General features: G+C 42.6%; 1 protein-coding gene across 1 annotated transcript in view; it reads left to right on the top strand.

Moving 5' to 3' along the window:
- The first annotated feature begins 3,449 nt into the window (after nucleotides 1-3,449).
- Nucleotides 3,450-17,568, top strand: part of TTC39B (tetratricopeptide repeat domain 39B) — a 273,344-nt gene continuing 259,225 nt past the window's right edge. The window contains exon 1 of the mRNA XM_030919785.1: nucleotides 3,450-3,549. The gene's annotated coding sequence lies outside the window, so the exon portion shown is untranslated. The remainder of the gene's footprint in view (nucleotides 3,550-17,568) is intronic.

The following is a 17,568-nucleotide window of genomic DNA, read 5'->3' as shown; positions in this document are numbered from 1 at the left end:
TACTCCCACTACTGGAGAAGGTACACAGCCCCCTGTGATATCGTTCCTCATAACTTAGGGGGGGAGCATGATATCACTTCCAATATGACAGTGGCTTGACACCCAGTCTGTGATATTGCTTCTAATTTCTGGTAGGTAAAGTATGATGTTCCTACCAAGACAGTAGTGGGTGTACAGCCGCCCTGTGATATTTCTCCAAATATTCAAGGAAACACAGGACGACATTACCCCAAATCTCCCAAAAAGTGTACACCCATTGTGTGATATGGTTCCTAATAGCCAGAGGTGCAGAGGATGGTATTCGTTCTCCTATCGCAGGCTGTGTACACACAACCTGTGAAATTGTTCCTAATATCCTGAACAAAAGGGACTGCTAATAATGGACACACATTGCAGGGGGGAGTAATTGGCTATTACGATACACATGGCAGGGTGGTGAGGCACCCCTACGATATGGGGAGTAATAGCAACCCCCTCTCCCCCCTGGCTGTTACGATCCACATCGCAGAGCAGTTCAGGACACAAGCCCTGCCCCAACCTTGACCCAGATAGTGGGTGTCATGGGACCACCTCAGGGTGGGTGGCAGCTCAGCTCTAAGGTATCCCTGCTGCCAAAGACCAACTGTTCCTGCTAGTTTGAATGTGGCCACAGGGTCTCTGTTGGTTAGACAGATGACCATGAGGCAGACACCCTGAAATCTAGCACGACAGAGCTCAACGCCCCCATGAGAGACACCACAGCACACAGACTTAGGAGACATACTAGCGAAGGCCACAGCAGGCCCTGAGTGAGGAACAATCTGACCAAGATCCTGGGGTCCTGCTACACAGCCCTTAAACCAGGGACTGGAAACTGTTTCCCTCAAGAGCCAGGAGTCAGTATTTTCAGCTTTGCCAACTGATCTTTGCCTCAAGGATGCAACTCTGCCATGGCTGCACGACAGCAGCCTTCTGCAGGTGGCCTGTGAAGAGATGGGCATAACTGCACCCCCATAAAACTATACTTATGGACAGGGAAACTTCTCAGTGTCATGAAGTGTTATTTTTGTATTTGTTCAACCATTTGGAAATGTAAAATCCATTCTTGATTCACAGGCCACAAGACAGGGACAGGCTGCCCCTTGCCGACCTCTGGAATGAGCTTAGAGAAGAAAATGACAGGCCGGGCCAGCGCAGCCTCCTCACAGCGGATTCGCTGCAGGAGGGTCCTTCTTAGCAACCACTTCTCATCCTTCATCTTGGCTTCAAGTGCAGTTCAGGTGGGGAAAGAGAGAACAGAACTGGCCTCAGCAACAAGAAGGAAGGAGATGTAGGGTCAAGCAGCCATGTGGATCGATCACACTCAACATTCACACCAAGCGGAGTACAGGCAGGACCAGCCCGGGGGGGCTGAAGTGGAGGCTCTCTGGGGTGGGGGACCTCTGGGTGGGCAAAATTCTCTACCTAAAACTCATATAGAAGTTCTACACAGCAGTAGTTACAGAAAACACACACTAAGAAAAAGGCCAAAATAAAAAATAGGACACCAAGTTTGGCCAACTGGGTCTCACAAGCCAGTAGGTAAGAAAGCCCAGGAGGGCCCACCAGAGGAGCTGGGGGTGGGTTCCTGCCTGCAGGGGGCCTGGGACACCCCATTCCCACAGATGAGGACCCAAGCTTTGGGGAGGAAGCTGTCAGAGTCACCAAGTGAGCTGATGAGAACTGGAGCCACAGAGCAGGTGGGGAGCCCTGGCCACGTCCCCGTGGGGCTGAGAAGCTAGGGTGGGGGCACACCCCCAGGGGCAGATGCAAACCATGGACCGTGGGCCCTCCTCCTGCCCAGAGGATGCTCAGCTCCCAAGGGACCACCAAGCCTGGAACCCAGGGACACACCACCTGACCATCATGCCCAGGCCTCCCAGACCAGGCAATGTCCAGTACAGGCAGGCAGTCTGGGCTTGGGGCCAGGACAGGGGTGGATGGTCCTGCTAGGCAGGCCTCCTTCTTCCTACCAGCTGGGCTGGTTGCACTGTAGTTTTGGTTCTGGCAACATATTGGTACCCACTGTGGCCACACCAGTCCTCTTTTATAATGAAAAGAGACTTAGTTGGCTCATGGTTCTGCAGGCTGAACAGGAAGCATAATGCTAGCATCTGCTTGGCTTCTGGGGAGGCCTCAAGAAGCTTCCAATCATAGTTGAAAGCAAAGGGAGAGCAGATGTCTTACAGAGCAGGAGCAGGAGCACGAGGTGGGGGGAGAGGTGCTACACATTTTAAACAACCAGATCTCATGATGATTCACTCACTCACTATCACAAGAACAGCACCAAGGGGATGGTGCTAAATCGTTCATGAGAAACGCCTCCATTATCCAATCACCTCCCACCAGGCCCCATCTCCAACACTGGGGATTACAATTCAACATGAGATTTCGTGGAGAAAAAGATCCAAACCATATCACTGTGGCCGTATGATTAGATGCTCTGATTGATAGTCCCACCAGATTGACAGAAACAGTGGATGAGTATCAACAGGTGGAACTGGCAATAATGGACAGACAGAAACAATAGCCATCTAAAAATAAATGTTCTTCTAAGTTTTGGTAGAATGACCTAGTCCCTTCAAATTTGGTCATTCTTTGGTGAATTATAAACAAAAAGTTTTGACACTATAAAAATGAGAACTAAACTCTCAGCCAGTGATACCTGTCAGAGGACACTCTGATTTGAATAATATTGATTTTAATTATATTTTCTTTCATTTGAGTGTCAGAATAAATTTTATGATAACCAGATGGCATAGAAAGTGTAAGATGGGATAATTGTTCTCCTTTTAAAGAGTAGTACATTGGTTGGGTGTGGTGGCTCATGCCTGTAATCCTAGCACTTTGGGAGGCTGAGGCAGATGGATTGCTTGAAGCCAGGAGTTCAAAATCAGCCTGTCCAAATGGGTGAAACCTTGTCTTTACTAAAAATACAAAAAATTAGGCGGGCATGTCGGTGGGCCACTGTAATCCCAGCAACTCGGGAGGCTGAGGCAGGAGAATTGCTTGAACCCTGGAGGCAAAGGTTGCAGTGAGCTGAGATTGCCCCACTGCACTCCAGCCTGGGCAACAAGAGCAAAATTCCTTCTCAAAAAAAAAAAGAAAAAAACCAAAAAAGAAAAAAGAAGGAAGGAAGGAAGGAAGAAAGAAAGAAAAGAAAAGAAAAGAATAGTACACTGAGTTTTGGAGGGATGCAAACAAAACAAAAACAGAGAAAGAAGCCAGTCCTGGGGATCATGGTGGATGGAGGCAGGACTAGATTGTAGCTCCCACTTGGACAGACAGAGCAGCGTGTGGAGACTTGCACTGTGAACTTTTGCCCCAGAATGACTGCAGGAATACATCAGGAAAGCCAAGAGAACCCACAGACCCTCTGAAGGAAGCAGATTGCTCCTGCAGAACCCGGGAGACACCCCAAATATTGTGAGTGCCCAAACTGTGGAAGTGGGAGAGGGGGATTATCCTCCCCTGAACACTGGGGAACCTGAAGGTCTAGATCACGGGAGAAGACTCTGACCTTAACTGGAGGTGAGTCAATTTAGAGAGCTGAGCGAAATACAGGGGTAGAAGAAGCAATGGGAAAAGCCCTGTGGGCTCACTGGGTCCCCTAGTAAGCCATTTCTGCCTTGCCTCACAGGGATCCTTGGGGAGGGGTGCCAGAGAAACTGGGAAAAGGCCACAAGGAGAAGGAAACTTTCAGCTGAACTTTGTAACAATTTGAACAAGAAGTCTCCTGGCGAGAACTCAGGGGAGAGTGTGAATCTGGTGTGCAGATGCCACAGGCAGGGGTTAGGAGGGGTGGAAGGGGGTGGGGAGTGGGGAGGGAGGGGGTGGGGGAGCGGAGGAGGGACAGAGAAAAAAGGCCCTACCTAGTGTTGCAACTGGGAGGTGGGTAGCCTGGGGCAAGTTCTCAGCTCTGCTCACCCACTGCTTGGAAACAGACTCCGTGCTTTTGTGGGGGCACAGTGGGAGTGGGACTGGCTTTTTGGGTCGCGTGGGAGCTGGGTGAGGCCTGTGACTGTAGGCTTTCCCCCACTTCCCTGACAACCTGCATTACACAGTAGAAGCAGCCATAATCCTCCTAGGAACATAACTCCATTGACCTGGGAACCACACCGCCATCTCCCACAGCAGCCGCAGCAAGACCCACCCAAGGAGAGTCTGAGCTCAGACACTCATAGCCCTGCGCCCACCTAATGGTCCTTCCCTATCCACCCTGGTAGCTGAAGACAAAGGGCATATACTCTTGGGAGTTCTAGGGCCCTGCCCACCACCTGATTCTCCCCATAGTACCACAGCTGATGCTCTCTTGAAAGCGCCACCTCCCAGCAGGAGGTCAATCAGCACATAAATAGTGCATTAAACAACCCAAACATTTCACCCCCCACCTCCACCGGAGCAGGTGCTGGTTGGTATTCATGGCTGAGAGACCCACAGATGATTCACATCACAGGACTCTGTGCAGACAACCCCCAGTACCAGCCCAGAGCCTGGAGACTTGCTGGGTGGCTAGATCCAGAAGAGAGGTAACAATCACTACAGCTCGACTCTCAGGAGGTCACATACCTAGGAAAAGGGGGAGAGTACTACATCAAGAGAACACCTTGTGGGACAAAAGAATCTGAACAACAGCCTTGAGCCCTAGACCTTCCCTCTGACAGAGACTTCCTAAATGAGAAGGCACCACAAAACCAACTCTGGTAATATGACAAAACAAGGTTCTTTAACACCTCCCAAATAATTACACTAGTTCACAAGCAGTGGATCCAAACCAAGAAGAAATCCCTGATTTACCTGAAAAAGAATTCAGAAGGTCAGTTATTAAGCTAATCTAGGAGGCACCAGAGAAAGGCAAAGCCCAATTTAAGGAAATTAAAAAAAAAAAAAAATACAAGAAATGAAGGGAGAAATTTTCAATAAAAAATAGATAGCATAAATAAACAAAATGAAAACTTCAGGAAACAATGGATGCACTTACAGAAATGCAAAACACTCTGGAAAGTCTCAGCAATAGAATTGAACAAGCAGAAGAAAGAACTTCAGAGCTCGAAAACAAGGTTTTTGAATTAACCCAATCCAACCGGAAAAAAATAAAAGAATAAGAAAACATGAACAAAGCCTCCAAGAAGTCTGGGATTACGTTAAATGACCAAACCTAAGAAGAATTGTTGTTCCTGAGAAAGAAGAGAAATCTAAAAGTTTGGAAAACATATTTGGGGGAAAAAATCAAGGAAAACTTCCCAGATTTGCTAGAGACCTAGACATCCAAACACAAGAAGCTCAAAGAACACCTGGGAAATGCATCACAGAAAGATCATCGCTTCGGCACATTGTCATCGGGTTATCCAAAGTTAAGATGAAGGAAAGAATCTTAAGAGCTGTAAGGCAAAAGCACCAGGTAACCTGAAGGGGTGGCCTGCCCCTCCACACCTGTGGGTGCTTCTCGTTAGGTGGAACGAGAGACTTGAGAAAAAGAATAATACACAGAGACAAAGTATAGAGAAAGAAAAGCGGGGCCTAGGGGACCGGTGCTGTGCTTACAGAGGACCCACACCGGCACCAGCCCCTGAGTTCCCTCAGTATTTATTGCTCAAAAGATAAGGGAGTAAATCAGCAGTAAGACATACAGATACACGGAGATGTTCCATTTGCCCAGGGACGGGCAGGAGACAGATGTTTTTCTTTTACTGAGATTTAAGAGAATGGTACTGACCTTCAACCACAAGCAGGCTTTAAGCATTTGCCTAACAAAGCACATTCCTTACAGCCCAAAATCTTTTCAACCTTAATTACCACAGCGATGTCTCTAGCAAGGACAGGATCGGGGGTAGAGTCACAGATTAACAGCATCTCAAATACAGAGCCAAATGGAGTCTCTTAAATTTACTTCTTTCTATATAAACACACTAACAAGCTGACCTCTCTTTTCCCCACAGTAACCTACAAAGGAAAACCTATCAGATTAACAGCAAACTTCTCAGCAGAAACTCTACAAGCTAGAAGGGATTGGGGCCCTATCTTCAGCCTCCTTAGGCAAAACAATTATCAGTCAATAATTACTTCTCCAGTGAAAGCAAGCTTCATAAATGAAGAAAATATACAGTCTTTTTCAGACAAAAAAATGCGAGAGAATTCACCACTACAAAGCCAGCAATACAAGAACTGCTAAGAGGAGCTCTAAATCTTGAAACGAATCCTGGAAACACATGAAAACAGAACCCCTTTAAAGCATAAATCTCACAGGACTTATAAAACAAAAATACAATTAAAAAAAGAAACCAAAAGCAAGGTATTCAGGCAAAAAATATCGTGATGCATGGAATGGTACCTCACATCTCAATAGTAACATTAAATGTAAATGACCTAAATGCTCCACTTAAAAGATATAGAATTAGACTGGACATGGTGGCTCAAGCCTGTAATCCCAGCACTTTGGGAGGCTGAGGCGGTTGGATCATGAGGTCAGGAGATCGAGACCATCCTGGCTAACACAGTGAAACCCTGTCTCTACTAAAAGTACAAAAAGTTAGCTAGGCGTGGTGGCAGGCACCTGTAGTCCCAGCTACTCAGGAGGCTGAGGCAGGAGAATGGCGTGAACCCAGGAGGCGGAGCTTGCAGTGAGCTGAGATCCGGCCACTGCACTCCAGCCTGGGCAACAGAGTGAGACTCTGTCTCAAAAAAAAATTAAATTAAATTAAATTTAAAAAATATATATATATATAAATTACAGAATGAATAAGAATTCACCAATCAGCTATCAGCTGCCTTTAAGAGACTCACATAAACTTAAGGTAAAGGGGTGGAAACAGACATTCCATGTAAGTGGACATCAAAAGCAAGCAGGAGTGGCTATTCTTACATCAGACAAAACAAACTTTAAAGCAATAGCAGTTAAAATAGACAAAGAGGTACATTATATAATGCTAAAAGGCCTTGTCCAACAGGAAAATGTCACAATTCTAAATATATAGGCATCTAACATTGGAGCTCCCAAATGTTTACTAATAGATCTAAGAAGTGAGACTGAGAACAACACATTAATAGTGGGGGACTTCAATACTCCACTGGCAGCACTAGACAAGTAACCAAGACACAAAGTCCACAAAGAAACAATGGGTTTAAATCAAACCCGGGAACAAATGGACTTAATAGATATTTACAGAACTTTCTACTCAACAACCACAAAATATACATTCTATTCATCAGCACATGAAACTTTCTCCAAGATAGACCATATGATAGGCCACAAAACAAGCCTCAATAAATTTAAGAAAATGGAAATTATATCAAGCACTCTCTCAGACCACAGTGGAATAAAACTGGAAATCAACCCAAAAGGAACCTTCAAAACCATCCAAATACATGGAAATTTAAAAACTTGCTCCTGAATGATCACTGGGTCAAAAACAAAATCAAGATGGAAATTTAAAAATTCATCAAACTGAATGACAATAATGACCCAAAGTGTCAAAACCTCTGGGAGACAGCAAAGGCGATGTTAAGAGGAAAGTTCATAGCCCTAAATGCCTACATCAAAAAGACTGAAAGAACACAAACAATCTAAGGTCACACCTCAAGGAACTTGAGAAACAAGAACAAACCAAACCCAAACCCAGAAGAAGAAAGGAAATAACCAAGATCACAGCAGAACTAAATTAAATTAAAACAAACAAACAAACAATCAAAGATAAACAGAAAAAAAACCCTGGTTCTTTGAAAAGACAAACAAAATTGATAGACCATTAACAAGATTAACCTAGAAAAGAAGAGAGAAAATCCAGATAAGCTCAATTAGAAATGAAACGGGAGATATTACAACTGACACCACAGAAAGTCAAAAGATCATTCAAGGATACTATGAAAACTTTATTCACATAAACTAGAAAACCCAGAGGAGATGGATAAATTCCTGGAAAAATATAACCCTCCTAGCTTAAATCAGGAAGAATTAGGTACCCTGAACAGACCAATAACAAGCGGCAAGATTAAAATAGTAATAAAACAATTATCAACAAATAGAAGTCCAGGACCAGACGGATTCACAGCAGAATTTTATCAGACATTCAAAGAAGAATTGGTGTCAATCCTATTGACACTATTCCACAAGATAGAGAAAGAGGGAATCCTTCCTAAATCATCCAGTGAAGCCAGTATTACCCTAATACCAAAACGAGGAAAACACATTACCAAAATAGAAAGCTACAGACCAATATCCCTTATTAATATAGATGCAAAAATCGTTAACAAAAGAAAAGGATTAGCTAACCAAATCCAACAACATATCAAAAAGATAATCCACCATGATCAAGTGGGTTTCATACCAGGATGCAGAGATGGTTTAACATACTCAAGTCAATAAATGTGTTACATCACATAAACAGAATTAAAAACAAAAATCACATGATCATCTCAATAGACACAGAAAAAGCATTCGACATAATCCAGTGTCCCTTTATGATTAAAACTCTCGGCTGGGCGTGGTGGCTCACGCCTGTAATCCAAGCCCTTTGAGAGGCTGAGTCAGGCAGATCACGAGGTCAGATGTTTGAGACCAGCTTGGCCAACATGGTGAAACCCTGTCTCTACTAAAAATACAAAAATTAGCTGGGCGTGGTGGTGTGCGCCTGTAATCCCAGCTACTGGGGAGGCTGAGGCAGGAGAATGGCTTGAACCTAGGAGGCGGAGGTTGCAGTGAGCCAAAATTGTGCCACTGTACTCCAACCTGGGCGACAGAGCAAGACTCAGGGATGGGTAGAATCAATATTGTGAAAATGACCATACTGCCAAAAGCAATCTACAAATTCAATGCAATTCCCATCAAAATACCATCATCATTCTTCACAGAACTAGAAAAACAATTCTAAAATTCATATAGAATCAAAAAGAGAGCCACATAGCCGAAGCAAGACTAAGTGAAAAGAACAAATCTGGAGGGATCACATTACCTGATTTCAAACTATTCTATAAGGCCATAGTCACCAAAACAGCATGGTACTGGTATAAAAACAGGCACATAGACCAATGGAACAGAGAACTGGGAAATAAACCCAAATACTTACAGCCAACTGATCTTTGACAAAGCAAACAAAAGCATAAAGTGGGGATAGGACACCCTATTCAACAAATGGTGATGGGATGATTGGCAAGCCACATGTAGGAGAATGAAACTGGATCCTCATCTCTTACCTTATACAAATACCAACTCAAAATGGATCAGGGACTGAAATCTAAGACCTAAAACCATAAAAATTCTAGAAGATAACATTGGAAAAACTCTTTTACACATTGGCTTAGAAAAGGATTTCATGACCAAGGACCCACAAGAAAACGCAACAAAAACACAGATAAATAGATGGGACTTAATTAAACTAAAGAGCTTTTGCACGGCAAAAGGAACAGTCAGCAGAGTAAACAGACAACCCAAAGAGTGGGAGAAAATCTTCACAATCTATAAATCTGACAAAGGACTAATATCCAGAATCTTCAATGAACTCAAACAAATTAGCAAGAAAAAACCAAACAACCCCGTCAAAAAGTGGGGTAAGAACATGAATACACAATTTTCAAAAGAAGATCCACAAATGGCCAACAAAGATGTGAAAAAATGCTCAACATCACTCATGATCAGGGAAATGCAAATCAAACAAAGTGATACCACCTTACTTTTGCAAGAATGGCCATAATCAAAAAATTAAAAAATAATAGAGGTTGGTGTGGATGCTGTGAACAGGGAACACTTCCACACTGCTGGTGGGAATGTAAACTAGTACAACCACTATGGAAAACAGTGTGGAGATTCCTTACAGAACTAAAAGTAGAACTACCATTTGATCCAGCAATTCCACTACTGGGTATCTACCCAGAGGAAAAGAAGTCATTATACAAAAAAGATACTTGCACATGCATGTTTATAGCAGCACAATTCGCAATTGCAAAAATGTGGAACCAACCCAAATGCCCATCAACCAATGAGTTGCTAAAGTATGTGTGTATATATATATGTGTATATATATACAGCCAACTGATATATATACATGGAATGTATATATACACATACATATACATGAATATATACATGTATGTACATGTATATATACACGTATGTACATATACACACACACAGAGAGAATGGAATACGACTCAGCCAAAAAAAAAGCAATGAATTAATGGCACTTGCAGTGAGCAACCTGGATGAGATTGGAGACTATTATTCTAAATGAAGTAACTCAGGAATGAAACCCCAAACATCGTATGTTCTCACTCATAAGTGGGAGCTAAGCTATGAGGATGCAAAGCATAAGAATGACACAATGGACTTTGGGGACTCATGGGGAAAGAGTGGGAAGAAGGTGAGGGACAAAAGACTACAAATTGGGTGCAGTGTACACTGTTTAGGTGACAGGTGCACCAAAATCTCACAAATCACCACTGAAGAACTTACTCATGTAACCAAACCCCATCTGTTCCCCAATAACCTATGAAATGAAAAACAAACAAACAAACAAACAAACAAAAAAACCAATCCTGTCTAATAACATTCACAAGCCATTGCTTGGGGGAAAGTAATTACTTTTCAGCCTTGTATCTTATAGTTTCCACAAGGGAGGCTTCTAAAGATCAAAATTTCGGACTTTTAAATTGCAAGATGACTTTAGGGTATGCCGTTGATATGGTCTGAATGTTTGTTTCCTCCTTAAATTTATATGTTGAAACTCACCAATGTGAAGATATTAGGAAGTGGGAGGCCTTTGGGAGGTGATTAGGTCATGAGAGTAGATGCCTCATGAATAGGATTAGAGTCCTTATGAAAGAGCCCCCAAGGCCAGGCACAGTGACTCTGTAATCCCAGCACTTTGGAAGGCCAAGGTGGAGGATCGCTTGAGGCCAGGAATTCAAGACCAGCCTGGGCAACATGGCGAAATCCTATGTCTACTAAAAATACAAAAATTAGCCAGGCACGGTGGCACACACCTGTAATCCCAGTTACTTGGGGGCAGAGGTAGGAGGATCACCTGAGCCCCAGATCATGCCACTGCAATCCAGCCTGGGTGTCAGAGTAAAATGCTGTCTCAAAACAAAACAAAACAAAACAAAAAAAAAAAAAAAAAGGAAAAGAAAAAGAAAAGAAAAAAGAGCACCCGGAGAGCTGCCTTGTCCCCTCCACCAGGTGAAGACACAGAGAGAAGGTGTTATGTGTGGAGCGGGAAGCTGCCCTCACCAGACATGGAATCTGCAGGCATCTTGCTTACGGACTTTCCAGCCTCCAGAATTGTGAGAAATAAAATTCTGTTGTTGATAAGCCACCCAGTCTATAGTATTTTGTTAAGGCAGCTCCAAAGTAAGAAAGCAGTTTTATTTGTTTTCTTTTCCCAGTGTTTTCAATGAAAAGTCTTCACATCTTTTCAGGAATAAGGCAGAAAGTGTTGTTTAAATGGAATGCATACACTCACATAAGAAGAAATAAAAATTCTGCTTCTAAATCTGTATTGTAGATTTCCCTGCCAACATCTCTCTTTCTTATCAGATCTCCACTCATGTCTGTGTTTCTAAAGGTGCCCATTCTCATACTATGTATTTGCTGTGAACAGATAGCTATTTGAAAAGTCTTTAAAAAGTGTCATCTTCTGAGTCCTGTATCTAACTTTGGTGTTTCCTTGCAATGTATTCTTTGAAAACAATCTTTAATTGATAGTATTCTCACTTAGTTCAAAAATTAAAAATGTTAGCATTGAGTGAAAATTTTCACTTTCACTTTTTTCACTTTTTAACTCTCACCACCCCATACCTAACAGGAACCACTTTTACCACGTGTGTATTACTCTTGCAGCTTTTAAGATAAAAGTGAACAAATAACAAATTATATTTATATTTTACTGTGTTTAAAATAACAGGTAGTATTGTTGTAAACCTTTCTTTTTCTTTTTCTTCTCTTTTTTTTTTTTGAGACAGTGTCTTGCTCTGTCACCCAGGCTGGAGTGCAGTGGTGCAATCTTGACTCACTGCAACCTCTGTCTCCTGGGTTCAAGCGATTCTTCAGCTTCAGCCTCCTGAGTAGCTGGGATTACAGATGCATGCCACCACGCCCGGCTAGTTTTTGTATTTTTAGTAGAGACGGGGTTTCACCATGTTGGTCAGGCTTATCTCGAACTCCTGACCTTGTGATCTGCCTGCCTTAACCTCCCAAAGTGCTGGGATTACAGGTGTGAGCCACTGTGCCTGGCCTACACCTTTTTTTTTAACTTAGCATTGTATCTTAAAGATCTTTCATGTTGGCAAACAGATCTTCCCCATTTTTTTTTACAGTTGTATAGTTTTCCATCAAGTGGATATACTGTATTTACTTAACCAGTGCTCTATTAATTTACATTTGGATTGGTTTCAGTCTCTTACTCTCACAAAGAGTACTTCAATATTTAATTTGATGTATAAGTTGTTTGTTATATATACAAATACGTCTGTAGAATAAACCCTAGAAAAGGCATTCGTAGGTTTAATAGTTACCAAATTTGTCATTCTTGTGGGGGGTGTGCGTGTGTGTGTTTAAAATGCAGTACTGCTCTTCTTTCCTTGGTGAACTCTTCCTCATTCTCCAATACTCACTTTAGCTACTTGTTGAAGACTTTCTTGCTTTGTGAGGCTTGCTCCCACCTCTATTCTCTCATTGCTCCATATTTGTAGCTCCATTATAGTTCTTAGCCCTTTGTATTGAGATTACTTGTCGGTATGGCAGTCTCCTCTACCGGTTTGTGGTGTTGGAAAGCAGGGATGCTGTCGGCTATATTTTTTGTAACCCCGGAACCACAGACAGTGCCCAGTGTATTGTAGATACTCAGTATGGATGGCTGGGTGGATACATGGATGGATTATAGATGAATAAATGAATACAGCCAAGGACATTACTAGGACTGGAGTAAATTCCAAAAACTATTTTCCTATGGAGAACCTGAGACAGGTGTCAATGTTAAATATCAGTGTGTGTTGTTATGCTTTAGTATGTGGCCTGGCTGCGTGAGTTGACTCAGAGGTACTGAACCAGGAGCAGGACACAGGAGCTCAGATAATTGCTGGATAAGGTTCATGTTGGAAACAAACACCAGAAATGGATCTTCCATCATTTAAGCAAAAATTTCATTGTGGAAGCTTACAATAGAAGGCTTGAACAGCCAAGTCTCAGGAAGTATGGTAACAAGGCCAGGGCTTCCGAAACAGGAAGAGCTTGTGGGCTTCTTTTCTGAGCATTTCTGTGGTTTTTTATTTTTTATTTTTATTTTATTTTCTCTGAGCATTTCTGGAGACAATTCAGCTCTTACTATTTCCTGTCTCTGATTAGGTTCTCAAAAATTCTCAGAAAAGAGCCAGATAGGTCTTTTCCCTTGGCTCATTTAGGCATAGCTAAAGGACAGAATGGGTCAACATAGGCAAGACCTCTCAGGAAATCACTATGTGCTGGGAAACCATTGCAATTTTTAACTACTAGAGGTGCCAAGGTGACAAGTAGGTGGGCTTCCTATTGGTTATGTGTGGTAGAGTGACAAAGAAGCCAGGGCAAAGTAGAAAGCAGGTTAATGGGGCAGGGACTCAGATAGGAGAGCAAGCAGAAGTCCAGCCACCAAGAGGTTGGCAATAGATTGGGATTAGACTGGCAGCCAAATGTGGAGTAGGAGTCAACTGAACACATCTGGCCTCAGGTCAAGATTGGCTCTGGGAACTAGAAGACTGAGCCTGCCCTTGGGAAATGAGTGTTCAGCTTGGAAGCCAACCTGGGCCTGGAATGCATTGTTTCTTGGTACAGAACTTGGAGCAGACCTATCCATGCATACATCTAAATTCACGCATCACCACTGTGAAGGACAGGGGCAGCCTGCCTTAATCCTCACAAAATATACCAACTAAACACCTATGTATTTCATTGTCTGCTAACTATTGGTGCTTGTTATTTTTTTTTCTAGTTCATGTTATTTGACCTTGAATCCAACTTCTATGCTGGTGTGACTGAGACAGGGGAGGGTACTGGCACGCATTTCACACCTACTTTGCTCCAGACAGAGTTAGTAGTTCGGATCTCATACACATTATTACATTTTTATTCCCCAAAATGGCCATTTGAGGGCAAATTTTAGCATCTTTAAAAAAAAATGCTTTTTTTTTTTTTTTTTTGAGACAGAGTCTTGCTCTGTCACACAGGCTGGAGTGCAGTGGCGTGATCTTGGCTCACTGCAACCTCTGCCTCCTGGGTTCAAGCGATTCTCCTGCCTCAGTCTCCCGAGTAGCTGGGATTACAGGCACCCACCACCATGCCTGACTAATTTTTGTATTTTTAGTAGTGACGGGGTTTCACCATGTTGGCCAGGCTGGTCTCGAACTCCTGACCTCAGATGATCCACCTACCTTGCCCTCTCCAAGTGCTGGGATTACAGGCATGAGCCACCATGCCTAGCCTAAAAATACACTTTATTGAGGCATAAGTGACATACAAAAAGCCGTACATATTTAATGTATACAATTTAATGAGTTTGGTGATGAGTATACACGTGTTAAAACATCACCACAATCTATGCCATAAACATATCCTACCTCCAAAAGTTTCCTTCCAGGATTAGGACTCTTTTGATAGATAATTTAAGCAGAGGAAGGTAAAGTAACATGAACAAAATTATCTGAGCCTCCAGTGATCACATTTTCCCTATCACAGCGCCCTCTAGGTCCTCTTGAGTCTCATCACATGCACACAGGGCCCATGGTACCTGTCTTGATGGTGACTATAAGCCAGCCAATATGTCAGGGACAATAGAATGCACTTGGAGTCAGGAACCCTCCACTGTAACTCAGCTGTGCTATTAATTAGTTGGTGGCTTTGTTTCTCATCTGTAAAGTGAGAGGTTGATCAGATGACATCTAGGCTCTTTCATTGCTCTAAAAATGGCTTGCCTCTGGTTTTATAGCCTTTAAGGCAATTAGAGATCACTTCTGCCTTAGAGAGCTTTAATTTGGTCTGCAGATCTATGCCATACTGGTGCCACATTTTGTTAGCCTCCACAAAAATATGCCAGTGTCCTTGACATTCTTCTCTATTTCTTTGCTTTTTTTTTTTTTTTTTTTTTTTTTTTTTTTACACATAACATATGATTTAATGAAGCAGGACTGAGTGCCACACCAGTGTGATTCCCAAGGAAGCTTGCAACTTACCTATAGTTCCTTTTTTTTTTCTTTTCTTTTCTTCCTTTTTTTTTTTTTTTCGACACGGAGTCTCTCACTGTCGCCCAGGCTGGAGTGCAGTGGCTAAAGCTGGGCTCACTGCAGGCTCCGCCTCCTGGGTTCACGCCATTCTCCTGCCTCAGCCTCCCAAGTAGCTGGGACTACGGGGACCTGCCACCACGTGTGGCTAATTTTTTTGTATTTTTAGTAGAGACAGGGTTTCACTGTGTTAGCCAGGATGGTCTCGATCTCCTGACCTCGTGATCTGTAATCCCAAAGTGCTGGGATTACAGGCGTGAGCCACCGCGCCCAGCCCCTATAGTTTCTAAAGTAGAATTTGGCATATTGTCTTCTCTACTTCTCTGGTCTATAAAAGTTTTAGTACTATCCCCCTCCCAATTTTTGGAAATGAAAACCTTTTTTTTTTTTTTTTCAAATGACGTACTTATTCAGAATTCCAAAATGTAAACCAAATGTAAATGAGTAAGAAAGAAAGTTCTATCAACAAATGAGGAAAAATATCCTTCTGGGAAAAAAAGGTTTTTGAATTTGAAAATACCTTTATGGATAGAATGTGAGGCAAACTTTTGTGCATAAGAAATTAACAGAAATGTGAAGGTAGAGGGATCGTATGGAAATGGGTAGAGAGAGCTCAGCAACAGAGCGGTGGGCTAGAGCTCAAGATTCCTGGAATTAATGGTAAAACCTTTTTAGGAGTAGATGTGTCTAATATTCAATTTTAAGGTGTTAGGTTTCCATAATTTAAATCCTGCCCATTTCCTCAACTTTGTCTGCTACATACACTAACGCCCTTATGTAACTTGGGCATTTTGTTTGTTTGTATAGGGTGGGTAGTAGGGGTGCAAAATAAGGAAAAGGACTGAGTTCCATGAAAACTAATTCATTGAAAGCAGAAACTATCATTTATCAAGTGCTTCTGGGTTCCAGGCAATATATCTGATACATTTAATCTTCTAAACTATTCTAGGAATTAGATCCTATTATTATTTCTGTTTTCAAGAAATAATAATATTTCTTGGGGAAAATACACATTATTTGTACCAAGTTATCCAAGGAGCAAATGCTGAGAGTAAGACTTGAATTCAGATTTGCCTGACTCCAAACTCCACTTCTTACCCAGTCATTGCTCTCTATGGCTGCCCATGTGCTACGGGAAAGACCCAGGACTGTACAGAAGAACGTCCTTCCAAATTGGGACAGAGTCAGGAGACCAAAGAATGACTGGAGAAGTCTAGTTTGATGAGTAGATTACTTAATTAGGACTTACGGACAGGGCATTCCTGGGCAGCAGCAGGACATCTCCAGAGAACTGCTCTGCCACCCATCTCTAAACTGCTTTTAAGCTATTTTTTTTGGCTCTTTGCTTACTGCGTGCAATGAGACTGTTTTTCTTGGTATGTTCCCAGACATGCTCTGGGGTGTTTAGTTTCTTAGGGACACTTTCTTTTCAGCGGGTCATCACAGCCTTGGCTCCCTGCTCAGCCTTCAGGGCTCAAGGAGTGGACACGCACCCTTAAGTAACTTGGTGGGGATCCATCACCTAAAACCATGACGGACAGGGATTTAGTCACTGGAACTACAAAAACCTGAAACTAGTAGCCAGTTATGCTTTCTACTCTTCTTTATATTCTTCCTTCTGAGTTGGTTTTGTTTTTGTTATTGAAATATTTTGTATGTCAAAGTCCTAGCCGAGTTCGGTGTCTTATGCCTGTAATCCCAGCACTTTGACTGAGGCAGGAGGATTGCTTGAGGCCAGGAATTTGAGGCCAGCCTGGGCAACGTAGAGAGATCTTGTCTCTATTTATAAAAGATAAAATAAAGTTTTAAAATATCTAAACAAAATATATAGAACAACTATTTTCAGGCTTGGGATGACAGATATTATGGGTTATAATCCTTTGAAGAAGGGAAACTAGCAAGGTGAGCTCCAAGTTTATCTGCCGGCGCTCTCTGGACTGCAGAGTACAGAGCCCAAGCAGACAATAATGGGTTTCTGAAGCTGCTGAGAGGGTTGGAATGTGTGGTACAATGAACCATTGAGGGGGCTCTGCACTTGAAGGAGAATGGAGAAGAAAGGGGCCAGAAATGTTTGTGGGGTAGCTCCTGTGGGCTTCTTGGCTGAGGCTGAAGTGGGTGTATGTAAGGCAAGGATCTGCAAGGCCTAGCAAAAGCAAAAAGTTGAAGAACTGAAAGGAAAAGTAGATAAGTTCAAATTATAGCTGGAGATTTTAACCATTCTTTCAACAGTTGGTAGAACAAAAAGACAAATTATCTTGGAAATGGAACATTTGAGCAATATTATTAGGTCAACTTGGCCTAATTGACATTTAG

Source organism: Rhinopithecus roxellana, chromosome 16 (assembly GCF_007565055.1).
Source record: "Rhinopithecus roxellana isolate Shanxi Qingling chromosome 16, ASM756505v1, whole genome shotgun sequence".
Lineage (NCBI taxonomy): Eukaryota > Metazoa > Chordata > Mammalia > Primates > Cercopithecidae > Rhinopithecus > Rhinopithecus roxellana.
Note: the sequence above shows the minus strand (reverse complement) of the source record. Positions and strands in the feature narration are given on the sequence as shown.